Genomic DNA, 14,211 nt, shown 5'->3' on the forward strand with positions numbered 1-14,211 from the left:
AGAATAATATAATCACAGAGCAATGTGGATAAATCCCATTAGTCTTCTGCCTCCAGCCATGTAATTATAACAAACAGGCAGAATGCAAAATTGTAAAAGTTGTAAAAACAATACAACAAACTTTCACACATGCCAGGCTAATTATTTGACCTTTGAAGAGCCCCCATAAAAACATCCACTGACCACTTTGGAAGTAAAAAGACTGATAGTCAATCCAGCAGTCAGTCCAAAGGCAATTAATCAAGATAGAGCTGAACACTTCCACCAGAAAGACACAGACAACAGCCGTCAATTAGAGGTTAATCTCACCTCCATTCCGTAGGACTCTGCAGCCCAGGATCAAAGCATCCTCGAAGACCATCTCTAGCCAGCTATTCAGATTCCCTTCCTTCGATCACACTGCTAGTCAAACACAGGCACATGCACAATCACGTGGTAGGAAGCCAGCCTCACACAGGCACATCACGTGGTGGGAAGCCAGGCGAGCTACACAATCAAGCGTGAATGGAGCTACAGCACAAAACAACAATATGCGGCAGGAGTGCGGCGCCCCCCCCTGGAAGCCAGCGGTCCGGCGCCCTGAGCGATCGCTCCGGTCGCACAGGCCAAAGGCCGGCCGTGATCGCAGAGCTGGAAAACCCCAATGCACTGGCCGTAGTAGCGGCCCCTATTCTAAAGGAGTGTGGGGTGATGTTCAAACCAGCAAGGCCCAGGGAACTCAACGCCCTGCAGAGCACAGCTCTGAACTGGTATTTAGTAACCGGGGAACCGTCAGAGTGAGCAAAAAAGGATTCCCCCACCCCTGGGCGCAACTTCAGATAATCCGACAAAAGGATGTACAGAGGCGCCAAAAGGATAAAAGTAAGCTAAAAAGTTTAAAACATTCGGGTGTCGCTGGTGGACTGGTCACTCCAAAAATGGACACAAAGCTGTCACTTGAAATATAAACAATTTAATCACATACTCCACGAACAAACCGCAACGCGTTTCACGGGCACAATCCCGCTTCATCAGGCCTTAAACAATCGGAGTATCACGCTAAAAATTTGACAGAGATGAAGGCGTATCAGAGCATGTATGATTGTAATATAAGTAGATACAGTAGTAATATAGTAGGTAGACATGGCAAACCAGAGTGCGGCTATGTATGAATTTGGAAATGGACGTATATAATGAAGTGGAGGAGGATTTATAATGGGATAGTGATTGATATGTTTCCATAGTGCATTTGAATGTGTATTTGTAGCAAATGAATGTATGATTAATTTCAGATGAAATTGTAAGAAACACAGTAAAAATATCACGTATAAAAGACCAGAGGTGGGGTTGGGGTGGGGGCGGGGTGGTAGGAAAGTAGGGGGTTTGGGGTTAGTGAGTAGGCTGTTGGCTGAATAGGTAAGGTGGGGGGGTTTAGGTGTACTATGGTAAAGTGGAGAGGGATGTGGTAATAAGCGGGCAAAATCACTATGGGGAGGGTGTATGCAGAGGGAGACCTTGTAGGAAACAGATGCAGGGTAGCCTGGAGTGGGCTAGAAAATATAAATAGTGAAGTTCCAGTGTGACTTACCAGCTCTAGGTCCAAAATACGCTTGGCACCTCTGTGTTGTAGAGCCAGCGTGGGACCTTTAAATAGCTGTTCTGCGAGTGGTAGATTGGATTCCGGGGGTGGGCTGTGTGAAGATGGGTGTGGGACTAAGGAGGGTTGTTAGCCAATGAGGAAGTTGCGGGGGGTGGGGATAGGGAGAGAAGTCGCTGCGTGCGACTAGGAGGCCGCATTAGATAGAGCGGTAAAGTGAGGGGGCGGTGCACAGAGAGCGTCATGCCGTACATGGCTATGGCGCATGTGCGGATGTCTCGCCGTCTTCTGTGTTGTGGTGGGGAACAGACCATGCATTCAGCGTATGCGCAGGGACAACTCTTGTCCAAGTGCGCCATGTTTATTGTGGGCAATCGTCTGGATGAAACTGGGGGATAAAATGTGGGGCAGGGGAAGAGATATACATTTATACAATTACACCATTTCTTAAAAGGAAACAACATGGCTCAGATAAACTGTGATAAGAGACATAAAAAAGTTAAAATGTGAAAGGAATGGTGTAACATGATGATTTATATTTCAGTGTATTGTAGTGGTGACCTGCTGCCCTCCAGTGGTGAGGAATTATATAGCATAGTGGTTGTGTCCTATAGGACATTTCCAGATGGACCATATATTGTATTATGTTCTCTGTTGTATCTTTTACATCTGAGGATTTGTGTGTGTGTGTGTGTGTGGGGGGGGGGGGGGGGGGGGGTGGAATGCATTGAAAGAGGTGTATATTCATACATAAAAACATGCCAGAATTATGTGTATACATGTGCCAGTAGGCATAACAATTAATACACATAAATACATTGAAATAAAAAATAATAAAGTACATTCATAGTTGTGTCTAAAAATATGAAGATAAGGTCTTAATAGATAACCTAAAATTATAGTATAAAGTTATACTGAGATTAAGACATAAAATATTAAAAAATATAAAGAAAAAATTCTTAAAAAGAGAGAGAACCCAATACAATGAGAAATTGTTCACTGTTGATAGGGTGAATTAGTAGATTTTTTCCAGTACCTCGTTAAAACCATCTGGAGTTAAAGTTTTAAGAATTCGGATCCAATACATTTCACGTTTCTTGAGGGAGTCAAAAGAATCCGAACGGTTGTGCGGAATGGATTCAATGAAAGTGATACTGAATAGTTCGGGATTGTTGTCGTGGTGAGTGGAAAAGTGGTGTGATACACTCTGTAGGGGATATTTGTTTAATATATTCCTTTTGTGTTGCCCTACTCGACTTCTGGCTGGTTGGGTGGTTCTGCCCACATACTGCAGCTGGCATGGGCATGAGATCACGTAAATAATGTATTTTGATTCTCAGGTGATGAGGTCCTTTATTCGATATTCGATCTTGGGGATTAGAGAGGAAAAGGATGTGGTGTTGAGAACAAATTGACAGGCTAGGCATCTTTTATGGTTACATGGGGTGCTACCTGGTGCCCGGGTGGTGGGGGAACAAACGGTATCAGTCTGTGGCTGTCGTAGTCTGCTGGGGGCCAGAAGGCTGCGGAGGTTGTGGGCACACCTGTATGTGATGGCAGGTTTGTGGGGTATGATCAGTCGTAGGTGGGGGTCCTGGAGGAGGATCTCCCATCTTTTGTTGAGAAAGTTACGAATGGACTGGTGTTGGAAACTGAATTTGGTAATGAAACAGGGTACATCCTTAGTCTGTGTGTCCAATGGGGGTGGTGGTGGGTAATGGGTTTTAGCTTTGAGATGTGTGTCTTTTATGAGTTTTTTTGGGTACTTGCGGTCAGAGAATTTTGCTGTCAAAATTTTGGACTGGATATTGTATTGTTGGATGTCTGTGCAATTTCGGTATATTCTTTTGTATTGGCTGTATGGGGTATTCTTGGTCCAGGGGCGGTGGTGGAAGCTGTGGTAATGAATATAGTTGTTGGCATCGACTGGTTTGAAAAAGGTTTTAGTTTTGATGAGTTGTAGATGCGTATATAGGACTAGGTCCAAGAATTCTATTGAGAATGGGTCATGGTTAGAGGTAAACTGTAAACCTGCAGGGTTGTGATAGAGATAGTCGAGGAAGGATGGAATCAAATTGGGGGTGCCTTTCCCTATGAAAATTAAGTCGTCTATGTACCTTTTGTAGAAGATAATGTTATTGGAGAACAGATTGTTATGGTACATTTTGATGTGTTCCAAGAGACTCATAGCCAAATTAGCATATGAAGGGGAGAATGAGCTTCCCATGGAGACTCCGCTTACTTGGTGGTAAATGAGGTCTTGAAAAGTGAAAATATTATTGTTGAGAATAAATTCTATACACTGAATTTAAAATAATTGTTGTGTTTGTGGCATAAGAGTATTGGAATTGAGAAAGTATTTTAGAGCGGTGAGTCCAAATGCGTGTGGTATATTAGTATATAAGGATGTAACATCGCAGGTAAGCCAGATATAATCTTCTTGCCATGGTGTAGATTGTAAGAATTGGATGAGGTGTTGGGAATCTTTGAGAAAGGAGGGTAGGGCCTGAACCAGGGGTTGTAAGTGTGTATCAATGAATCTAGATAGGTTACTGGTTATGGAGTCGATCCCTGAGATGATGGGTCTACCTGGTGGTTTTTGGATATTTTTATGAATTTTAGGCAGATAATAGAAAAAGGGAGTTTTGGGATGGGGGTTAATGATGAAATTCCTCTCATTTTCTGTGATGAGATTGTTGGTAAGAGCATCATTGATGACATTTTTAAGGGTTCTATTGATTTCAAGGGTGGGGTCTGTCTGTAGTAGAGTGTAATGTTTGGGGTCATTTAATAATTGAAGGGATTCTTCTAAGTAATCTACTTTGTCCAGAATGACAATACCTCCCCCTTTATCGGCTGGTTTTATAACAATATTGCTATTGTTCCGTAGGGTTTTGAGGGATGATCTTTCAGATGGACAAAGGTTAGAGGTGGGAAGGGTGTCCGGGATGGAAAGGTTTTGTAAGTCTTTTAGAACAAGGGCATAAAAGGTGTCGATATAGTTTGCTTTGGAAGCGGTCGGGTGAAAACGTGAGCGGCCTTTGAGTTTGGTATTTATGTATTTCTCGGGTTTCTATTTCAGCTGTGGGAATGGAAACAATGGGAAGTGCATTGTTGTTGGTAATGATGGGCTTGGCGTGGTCCGTGGATGATGGGGTATTGAGTTTTTTCATGGCAAAATGTTTTTTGAGGGTGAGTTTACGAATATAAGTATTGAGGTCACTAAATAATTCGAATAGATCTGATTGGTTTTTCTAGTAGGCCAGATTCATGCTTGGTGAGGATATGGCTGGACAGATTGAATATACTTCTATTAGTTTCTGTAGAAGGGGTCGGATCGATGGTCGGGGAAGGTTGTGTTAGCGTTTGTTTCTTTTTTCTTTTGCCTCTACATCCTCGATTTCTGAGTCGGACAATGGACGTTTCATCTTTTTTATGGGTTGTAGAATGGTGCGGGTGGAGATGGGGCTGGGTAATTGGGTGGTTAGAGTGGTTTGTGACAGGGAGGCTGGTAGTTCTAAAAAAAGAGGATGACAATGTTTGATTAAGTGATTCACTGTTAGCAGTGTGTTGGGAAATTCTGGGTATGAAAAATTTACAAATAGTGGTTTGTAGGGGTATTGTGGAGCTAGGTGGTGGAGTCACTGGGTCTGAGCTGGTGGGGGAGTTGGGGCCTGAGGTGTAGGTGCTAATCTGGGATAGTCTGAGATGGTTCAGTGATAAAACCAGAATGTCAGAGGCGCCAACAAGTATAAAATAGTTAAAATCCGCTTAAAAGGAGGGGTGCAGGTGGATACACCACTCAGGTAACAACAATAGACCAAAAATATAGCCAATAAGTTGTTAATTAATAACAGTAATATTTATTGGGGATTCTCCAAAAAATGCAACGCGTTTCACGGGCAAAGCTCCCGCTTCATCAGGCAATCAGATAGGAGAAACACATTAGTGGGTCTATTTCTGGATCAAGCGCCTCATGAGACCCACTAATGTGTTTCTCCTATCTGATTGCCTGATGAAGCGGGAGCTTTGCCCGTGAAACGCGTTGCATTTTTTGGAGAATCCCCAATAAATATTACTGTTATTAATTAACGGCTTATTGGCTATATTTTTGGTCTATTGTTTACCTGAGTGGTGTATCCACCTGCACCCCTCCTTTTAAGCGGATTTTAACTATTTTATACTTGTTGGCGCCTCTGACATTCTGGTTTTATCACTGAAACAGTCCACCCCAAGTGGAGGGGGTTTTCCCCTTTTTTTCTGTCTACAGAGAGCGACATTTTTAAACACCTGAGTGGGGTCAGGTTCTAATTGTCCCTACCTGCAGTTACAGTGGTTGCCTTTGAGGTAACCCAGACTTGTGAGTATATCCATCATTTACTTTTATGTTGTCTCCATCTGATTGTTGACATACTACACCATATTGGGCTCTCGGTCTTCCTTGTTTATCTTTTCAAAGCAGTCTGAGATGGTTGTCTGAGTTGTCATCGGCTGGAACCTGGTTGGGGGAGGCATTGTCATTCTTTGGAGATCCAGTGGTGTTGGGTATGTGTACTAGGAGACTATCGGGGGGACAGGAATTGGTGAAGTTGGATTACATTCTGGTCAGCCGCAGTATGTGGGCGAAGGGTCTGGGTATTCTTTGGTGCTGAGTTGTCTGAGTTGTTGGAAATGGGCCGTAGCTTTTTTGCGAGTGATGGGTGGTGCTTTAGGGGTGTTTTTTTGTGAGATTGTTTTTTTTGTAGACAAAGCTGTTGGGTGGTGGTATCAACTTGGAGAAGGTGATGGTGTTATTGTTGGAGAGAGTGTTATTTGATATTGAGGGTTGGTGTGTTGGGCTAGGAAATCTTTGCAATCATTGATAGTGGGTTGTAATTCTACAACTATTAATTTTCTCTTTTTAATTATTCTTTCCATGATGCCTTGTGTGCAGCTTTCAAGGTAATTATAGAATTCAGTGGTAAAACTAATGTCTTTGGGAAATGCTAATAGGGTTTTGATTCTTATCCCATCTGGAGAAAGACTGAGTTTTGCCTGATGAAAGGAGGACTTGGTCTCCTGAAACGCGTTGCAATATATTTTAATAAATCTTAACACTATACGGCAGCCGCCGTTTCTTCTTTCCTACACGCGTTGCTGCATTACAATCAGACTACCACTCCAACTGCCCGTGAACTGCCTGTGCAAGACTCATGGAGCAGCGTGGAGCTTTGCTTTTAGATCCCTCAATCCTGGAGCTGATGCTTTGAAATCCACCACAATCTGTTTGTGCAACCGCATATAGCGGACTCGCACACAGACAGGGTGTACAACTTCAGAGCCACTCGTTGCCTGCCAACAACCATCCTAGTGAAGGAGGAATCCAGCTGCCTTTGTGCCTGATCCCTGGCTAGAGGGATAAAAGCCTACACGCTGGCTACTCCTGTACAGGCTCGCCAGCAACTTCTAGAGGTGAGATTAGTCTGAATTCACCCAATCTACTGCTGTACTGTTCCCCTGAGTGCGCTCTGTCTCTTCTTGTCTCAAACACAGATACTTTTGCCACCGAGGTGGATACCAAGAGCAGCACCTTTATCCTTCCCCTCTTCTACCCTGCCACACTGATCGCTCCTTCTGTTTGCCGGAAGTAAACTGCCTGCTTCTTTTCCAAATACCCTCTTTTCCGTCTTCAGAGAGCGACATCTTATTCCTGAGTGGGGACAGGTCTAATCTCCCCACCTGCTTATACAGTGGTTGCCTGTGTGGTAACCCGTGTTTGTGAGTATAATACTTACTTATTATTATTTATCCTGGTTCCAATACGTACTACACCATACCGGGCTCTCGGTTTCTCTGTTTTATCCAGATAATCCGAGACTAACTTCACGGGGCAAATAGATGGTTCTCCAGACTCGGACAGAACTATCGATCTGCCCACCCCAACCGATCATTTTTTGATCTTTTCAGAAAAATTGTCAATTGGCGGTCGCGAAAAGACACATCAGAATGGGAGATTATAGAGGACCCTTCCCTGTTGGGGGCCGTAATTTCCCCTATTCTGAAGGCACCGAAGAAACCAACTGAAAAACATGCAGAAAAAAGGGATACTTCGAAATCCGAAAACAAAAACCTGGCTGGGAGCGTAGAATTTTGGCAAACAAGGGAACTCGGCCTGCGGGAATCCGGAACATACCCTGCCTGGCGAACGCCACGAAGAGAAAGCTTTATTGCATAAAAGGACAACAAGGAGGGGGACCCAAAAAATTTTTAAAAAGAAAGAAACACCTGACAACATCTTATGGATACTGGAATAAGAACCGCCCAAGACCGCAATGGAGTTCAAAACTGAATAGCCACAGATTCTGACGAGGACCGAAAGTCCCAACCTGAAGCCTGGCAAAATGAACACCATTTGATCCAGCAAGAGCAGTACTCATCCCATTTCTTTGCAGCCAGCAAATTCTTCACCAACTCTCCGCTCAATCCCACAACAGATCCCATAGGGAAGCCGGGCAGGTCACTCCATCTATATCTGCATCTGGGGCCAGCTCCCGAAACCGAGACATCTGAAAACGGGAGAGGGAATCCGCAATACAATTGTCCTTCGAGGGAATATAGGCTGCTTTTAACCAGATATTGAGCATTGCAGAATCAGAAATCTCAACAGCTTTAGCACCAGATCAGACTTGGAAGAGAGACAGTTCACAGTGAACAAAACACCTTTATTGTCAGTACGCAGCGCTTATTGCGGAATTCGTCCCCCCAAATGACCAGAGACACCACGACCGGGAAAAGCTCCAGTAATACCAAATTGTGGCGAATCTCGGGGGAGTCCCAAGACTTGGGCCACCGCTCCACGCACCAATGGCCGTTCCAGAATGCGGTGAATCCGACAGAGCCGGAGGCGTCAGTAAGTAAACCTAATGCCGCGAATACACGGGTCGACCAGTGGCTCGATTAGCTGCCGGATCGACCCGAGCTGGGTCCCAGACTCCTCCCCGCTTGTCCGCGTGTGTGCGATTACTGCTCGCCCCCGCCGGAGCTTCCTTCTCAGCGCTCGATTCCCTGCCATTGTCCACAGGCGGGAATCGAGCGGGCAGGGGTCGAGCGGCTTGATCGGGCCAGCTGAATATTATCAGCTGGCCGGATCAGCTGGTCGATACACGGTACAGAAACGCACCATGTATCCCCAGCATTATGTTGGGCATAGACGGGTCAATCCGACGGCCGATTAGCCGCCGGATCGACCCCAGCCGTGTCCCTGCTCGTCCGCGTGGATCGATTCCCGCTGGTCCCCTCCAGCGGTCCTTATTAGCCGCTCAATTCCCTGCCATTGTCCGCCGGCGGGAATCGAGTGAGCGTGGGTCGAGCGGCTTGATCGGGCCAGCTGAATATTATCAGCTGGCCGGATCAGCTGGTCTATACACGGTACACAAACGTACCGTGTATGCCCAGCATCTGGCATCCGACTCTACAAAATCCAACTGCCAGATGGTTCTACCATTAAAGTTAACCAGGAATTTATCCCAGATGCCCAAGTCCTCCCGAACTTGCGTCGTTATTCTAACATATGCAAAAGGAGACTTTAGATCAAGAAAGCCAGCCGCCGACAAAAAACATGTCCCAATGGGATAACTCCGGACGCAAAAGCCCAACAATGATTGGATCTCCTGCAGTCTGACTTTCTTGCTACCCAAAAATTGGTCTATCAAACCCCTCATCCGCAAAATCTTTGCAGCTGGCAGGCAGAAGACCATGTTCTAGGTATCGATCAAACTTCCTAGAAACTCAAGACACGTACATGGGAAAACCATTTTGTCATCCGCAAGAGGGATGCCAAAGCTGTCAGAATTCTAGCAGTTTTATTTATGCAGGAAAAGCTGTCATATGTGTATGTATATATAAATAATAATCAATACAGTCCTTCTAAAGAAAGAAACAGTTATTGTTAAAACCTATATAATAGAATCTATTACTTTGAATTACATTTAATGCTGCATTCTGTCAGTGATAGTTAGAAAAAGTAAAACTTTTATAAGATTGTTTTAACTTGTAAGCTAGACGATTGTTGATGTACTTGTTACAAGGCCAGCAAGAAAAGATAAAAAATTTCCCAGACATAGAAAGTCAAAATATGAAGAAAATAAAACAAAGAAGGTGTTTTCCCAATTAGTTCAAGATGATTCAATGATGCCACCTGGCGGTTTAATAGTCTTATAAAATTATTATTTGTTATGAAATGGTGACCTCTGCCGGTTGAAGTCATTATATTTATTCATCAGAAAGACAAACATATATGGGAAAAGATTTTATATTATTTAGATTTAATATGCAATTATTTCTTAAATGATTAATTATTTTAAGAAGAATTATATAATAAGCTTTATATTTAAATGAGTATATTAGAAGCCCTGTATATTTCAATAAGCATTACATTACTATATCTGTAATTCACAGATTGTTTGGGTCAACATGCCCTATTTCTTGTCTGGTAATGTACAGACACATTCCAACCTAATTAGCAGAGAACACTTTATCAGAAATGCATCATGAATGACATTGTTTAGTCTCAATGTCTGGGGCAAACCAGCAGACAAGATGGCTGGAGACGTCCATTTTTAATTAACTGCGTCAGAAATGACCCTATATCAAATGTCAAGCACTCCAAATGACGTTAATTCCCACAAGATAAGGTAATTAAGGACTTTATATACAATAATATTATGATTAAGGTATTCAAAACAAAAAAGTGTTATGGGTATTTTAAATGTCAAAGATAGCGAGTTGACGCACAAAGTTTTAGCCAATCAAAACCTGGGATTCAGGGAAATTCCAGATTAGGCAGCCATATTGCTTCCTATCCCTATAAAAGTAGAAGCTGAACGCTCATAGTTTGCAGAAGCCCAACAATCTTGTAACGATTGGTGTCAGCAACACAGATTTTTCTGATCATTGGTGATCTGCAGTATCACCAATAATACAGATGCTATACCTGATTATGTGTGATCTGCAGAATCACCAATAATGCTAGTATAGCTAGACACAGGACACCCAATGTGATATAGTGTTTGGTGCTACAGTAATCAGAGAAGTTATCTCCCATGGGGCGGGAGATAGAGATACTACTGCAGCCATGGATTCCGAGGAACAGGGAACCAGACTGCACTGCAGCCAGTGGACCCCTGAGGGGCAGGGTCCCACTGACTGGGATGCAAAGAGGCCAGTTGGTGGAATGAGTGATATGATGGAACTGCAGCCGAGGATTCCCTAGGGAGCAGGGAATCAGATGGTATTGCAGCCAGTGGACACCTGAGGAGCAGGAACCACTGACTGGACTGCCGGAGTTATAACCGGTTGAATGAGAGATATGATTAGACTGCAGCCAGGGACTTCCCGAGGAGTAGGGAATCAGACTGTACTGCAGCCAAGGATTCCCTGAGGGCAGGGAATCAGACTGTACTGCAGGAAGTGGACTCCTAAGCGATAGAGACCCTAAACCTGTGCTTGCAGCTGGTGAACACCTGAAGAGCAAGTGTCACAGATAGTGCAGTAAGGCTGACCACCCAAGGGTTGGGTGACAGCCAGAAAGGTCAGACAAGCAGAGTCGGCAACACACGGACAAATAAAGTACAGAGACGGAAGACTGATTCGGTATCCAGGTATAGGCAATGTCGGCAACAGGTAATCAGATAGGCGGAGGTACCGAATCAGTAAGCAGGAGATTGGTCAGCAAAGCCAGAGATCGTAATAAGTAACAGTATATATATCAATCCTAGACTTAGGTGTGAGGTCCTTGGTCTCAACACCTGGGAACTAGTCTAACAGCTAAACAGTAGCAATGTAGCAATCTCCTAGTCTTAGGTGTGAGGTCCTTGGTGTCAACACCTGGGAAGTAGTCTAACAGCTAAACAGTAGCAATGTAGCAATCTCCTAGTCTTAGGTGTGAGGCCCTTGGTGTCAACACCTGGGAAGTAGTCTAACAGATAAACAGTAGCAATGTAGCAATCTCCTAGTCTTAGGTGTGAGGTCCTTGGTCTCAACACCTGGGAACTAGTCTAACAGATAAACAGTAGCAATGTAGCAAACTCCTAGTCTTAGGTGCGAGGTCCTTGGTCTCAACACCTGGGAACTAGTCTAAAAGATAACAGTAGCAATGTAGCAAACTCCTAGTCTTAGGTGTGAGGTCCTTGGTCTCAACACCTGGGAATAGTCTAATAGATAACAGTAGCAATGTAGCAAACTCCTAGTCTTAGGTGTGAGGTCCTTGGTCTCAACACCTGGGAACTAGTCTAATAGATAACAGTAGCAATGTAGCAAACTCGTAGTCTTAGGTGTGAGGTCCTTGGTCTCAACACCTGGGAACTAGTCTAACAGATAAAAAGTAATACTTAAACGGCTATCACCGGAATCTGACTAAGTGTGAATTCCCAGCTCCGGATGGTTCTAACACACTGTAGGATCTGACTGGGTCTGAGTGCTCACATGTAAGTTTTCGCAACAGCAGACAATTTGAAACTGACAGGCAAGTCCCATATATACCCAGAGCGCTCCACAGCGCCTCCCCAGTCACTCAGCCAATGCGGAAGATAGCTGGAGTCAGCTGATCGGCATGATCAGCTGACTCCCCTTCTGTTAGCATAAAGGTCCTGTCGCCTGGCGCGCGCGCACGCGCGCACGTAGCTCTCAACCTGTGTGCACCAGAAGGACCAAGCGAACCAACAGCATGTAGCCACGTGGCAGAAGCCGCCGGTTGGAACGCGGAGATGGCCGCCCTGCCGCTTGCCCATGCGGCGGCATCTCCAATATTCATTACAAATCTCCTGAGAAGACACATGAGGCAGAAGCTACCTTCCCACACGTGGTTCTAGATGCTGAAGAGATGACAGAGAAGGGGTAATATGCTTAATATTCTGGTGATTTACTTTATTAATTTTTCAGCATTAAGTTTTGTTAAGATGTTAGCAAGAAGGTTTTTTAGAAGCTATGTTTATGCTATTTTCGTTAAGAAGATTACTACAAGTTTTACACAGCTACTAGATACACAGTTATTGATACAGATGAGACTACTTTTGATCTTATTTTACATAACACAACTGTTATATTCTTTTTTGAATTTATTTAGAAGATTGATGATCGCTTGGCTATAAAGCCTTGATAAGATGGAATACTGTTAGAAGGAAACACTACTTGGAACTGTTCATATTTTGTATATATGCTGTATGATAAGCAAATACAATGTTTTATATAAAATCATATACTGAGTGCTCCGATTCATTTCAAGGTACACCGTCAATCTATAATTACTGTTATAGAGGGTTCAGACCCCGCTATGCCGGATTTATATTATAGCAACGCTTTAAGGGCTGGTCCTTGACTGAGTTAGCAATCATGAACAGGGGTGCAGCTAAGGTTTTTGTGGCCCCAAGCGGACTGTAGTAAGTGGCCCTATGGTGAAAATGGGTGTGGCTATCCCGCATAAGTGGGCGTGGCCATGACATGTGGGTGGAGTGGGAGGGCGGATTGGGGCGGGGCTGTTTGCGGGGAAAAATGGATGTGGGGGTGATTGAGGCGCGCGCAGCGCGCCGCGCCGACAGATGGCCGTGGCCATGACATTGTATAGGCGGAGCTTAACCGTAGCACAGCAAATATAGCCAACTATGACCATTAAATAATAAATGCAGCGACAGTTACCCCAGACACCAGAAAATAAAAACGCAATTTGTGCAACATTTCAACAGAAAACAAACGCAATTTGTGCAACATTTCAACAGAAAACAAACAGAATTTGGGCCACATTTCAGCAAAAATCAAACGCAATTTGGGCCACATTTCAGCAGAAATCAAACTCAATTTGGGCCACATTTCAGCAGAAATCAAATGCAATTTGGGCCACATTTCAGCAGAAATCAAACGCAATTTGGGCCACATTTCAGCAGAAATCAAACGCAATTTGGGCACATTTTCAGCAGAAGTCAAACACAATTTGGGCACATTTTCAGCAGAAATCAAACGCAATTAGGGCACATTTTCAGCAGAAATCAAATGCAATTAGAGCCACATTTTCAGCAGAAATCAAATGCAATTAGGGCACAGTTCAGCAGAAATCAAACACAATTAGGGCACATTTTCAGCAGAAATCAAACGCAATTAGGGCACATTTTCAGCAGAAAACAAACGCAATTAGGGCACAGTTCAGCAGAAATCAAACGCAATTAGGGCACAGTTCAGCAGAAATCAAACGCAATTAGGGCCACATTTTCAGCAGAAATCAAATGCAATTAGGGCACAGTTCAGCAGAAATCAAACGCAATTAGGGCCACATTTTCAGCAGAAATCAAATGCAATGAGGGGCATGGCCAAGATGGCACACTGAACAGTCTAGTTTTTCGGAGCTCCGCTGCCCGGCTTTTGCAATCAACAACCATCGCCCTTCTACCTGTGCTTAATCTGTGCTAAAACCTGCTCTTCTGCATCAGCATATCTTCCTGCCTCACGCTGGCTGATTGGTTTGATCCCCCGGACGATAACTCCAGCGAAAAGCACGACTTTCTCTCTCAGTCACAGGAGTGTGGCGGCCCTTCTCGGCCTCAGAGATCCCCGCGCCACTTCCAGCCATACGAAGCGATGGGAGGCTCAAAAAAGAATCAGAGGGAGAA

Source organism: Hyperolius riggenbachi, chromosome 3, assembly GCF_040937935.1.
Source record: "Hyperolius riggenbachi isolate aHypRig1 chromosome 3, aHypRig1.pri, whole genome shotgun sequence".
NCBI classification, from domain to species: Eukaryota; Metazoa; Chordata; class Amphibia; order Anura; family Hyperoliidae; genus Hyperolius; species Hyperolius riggenbachi.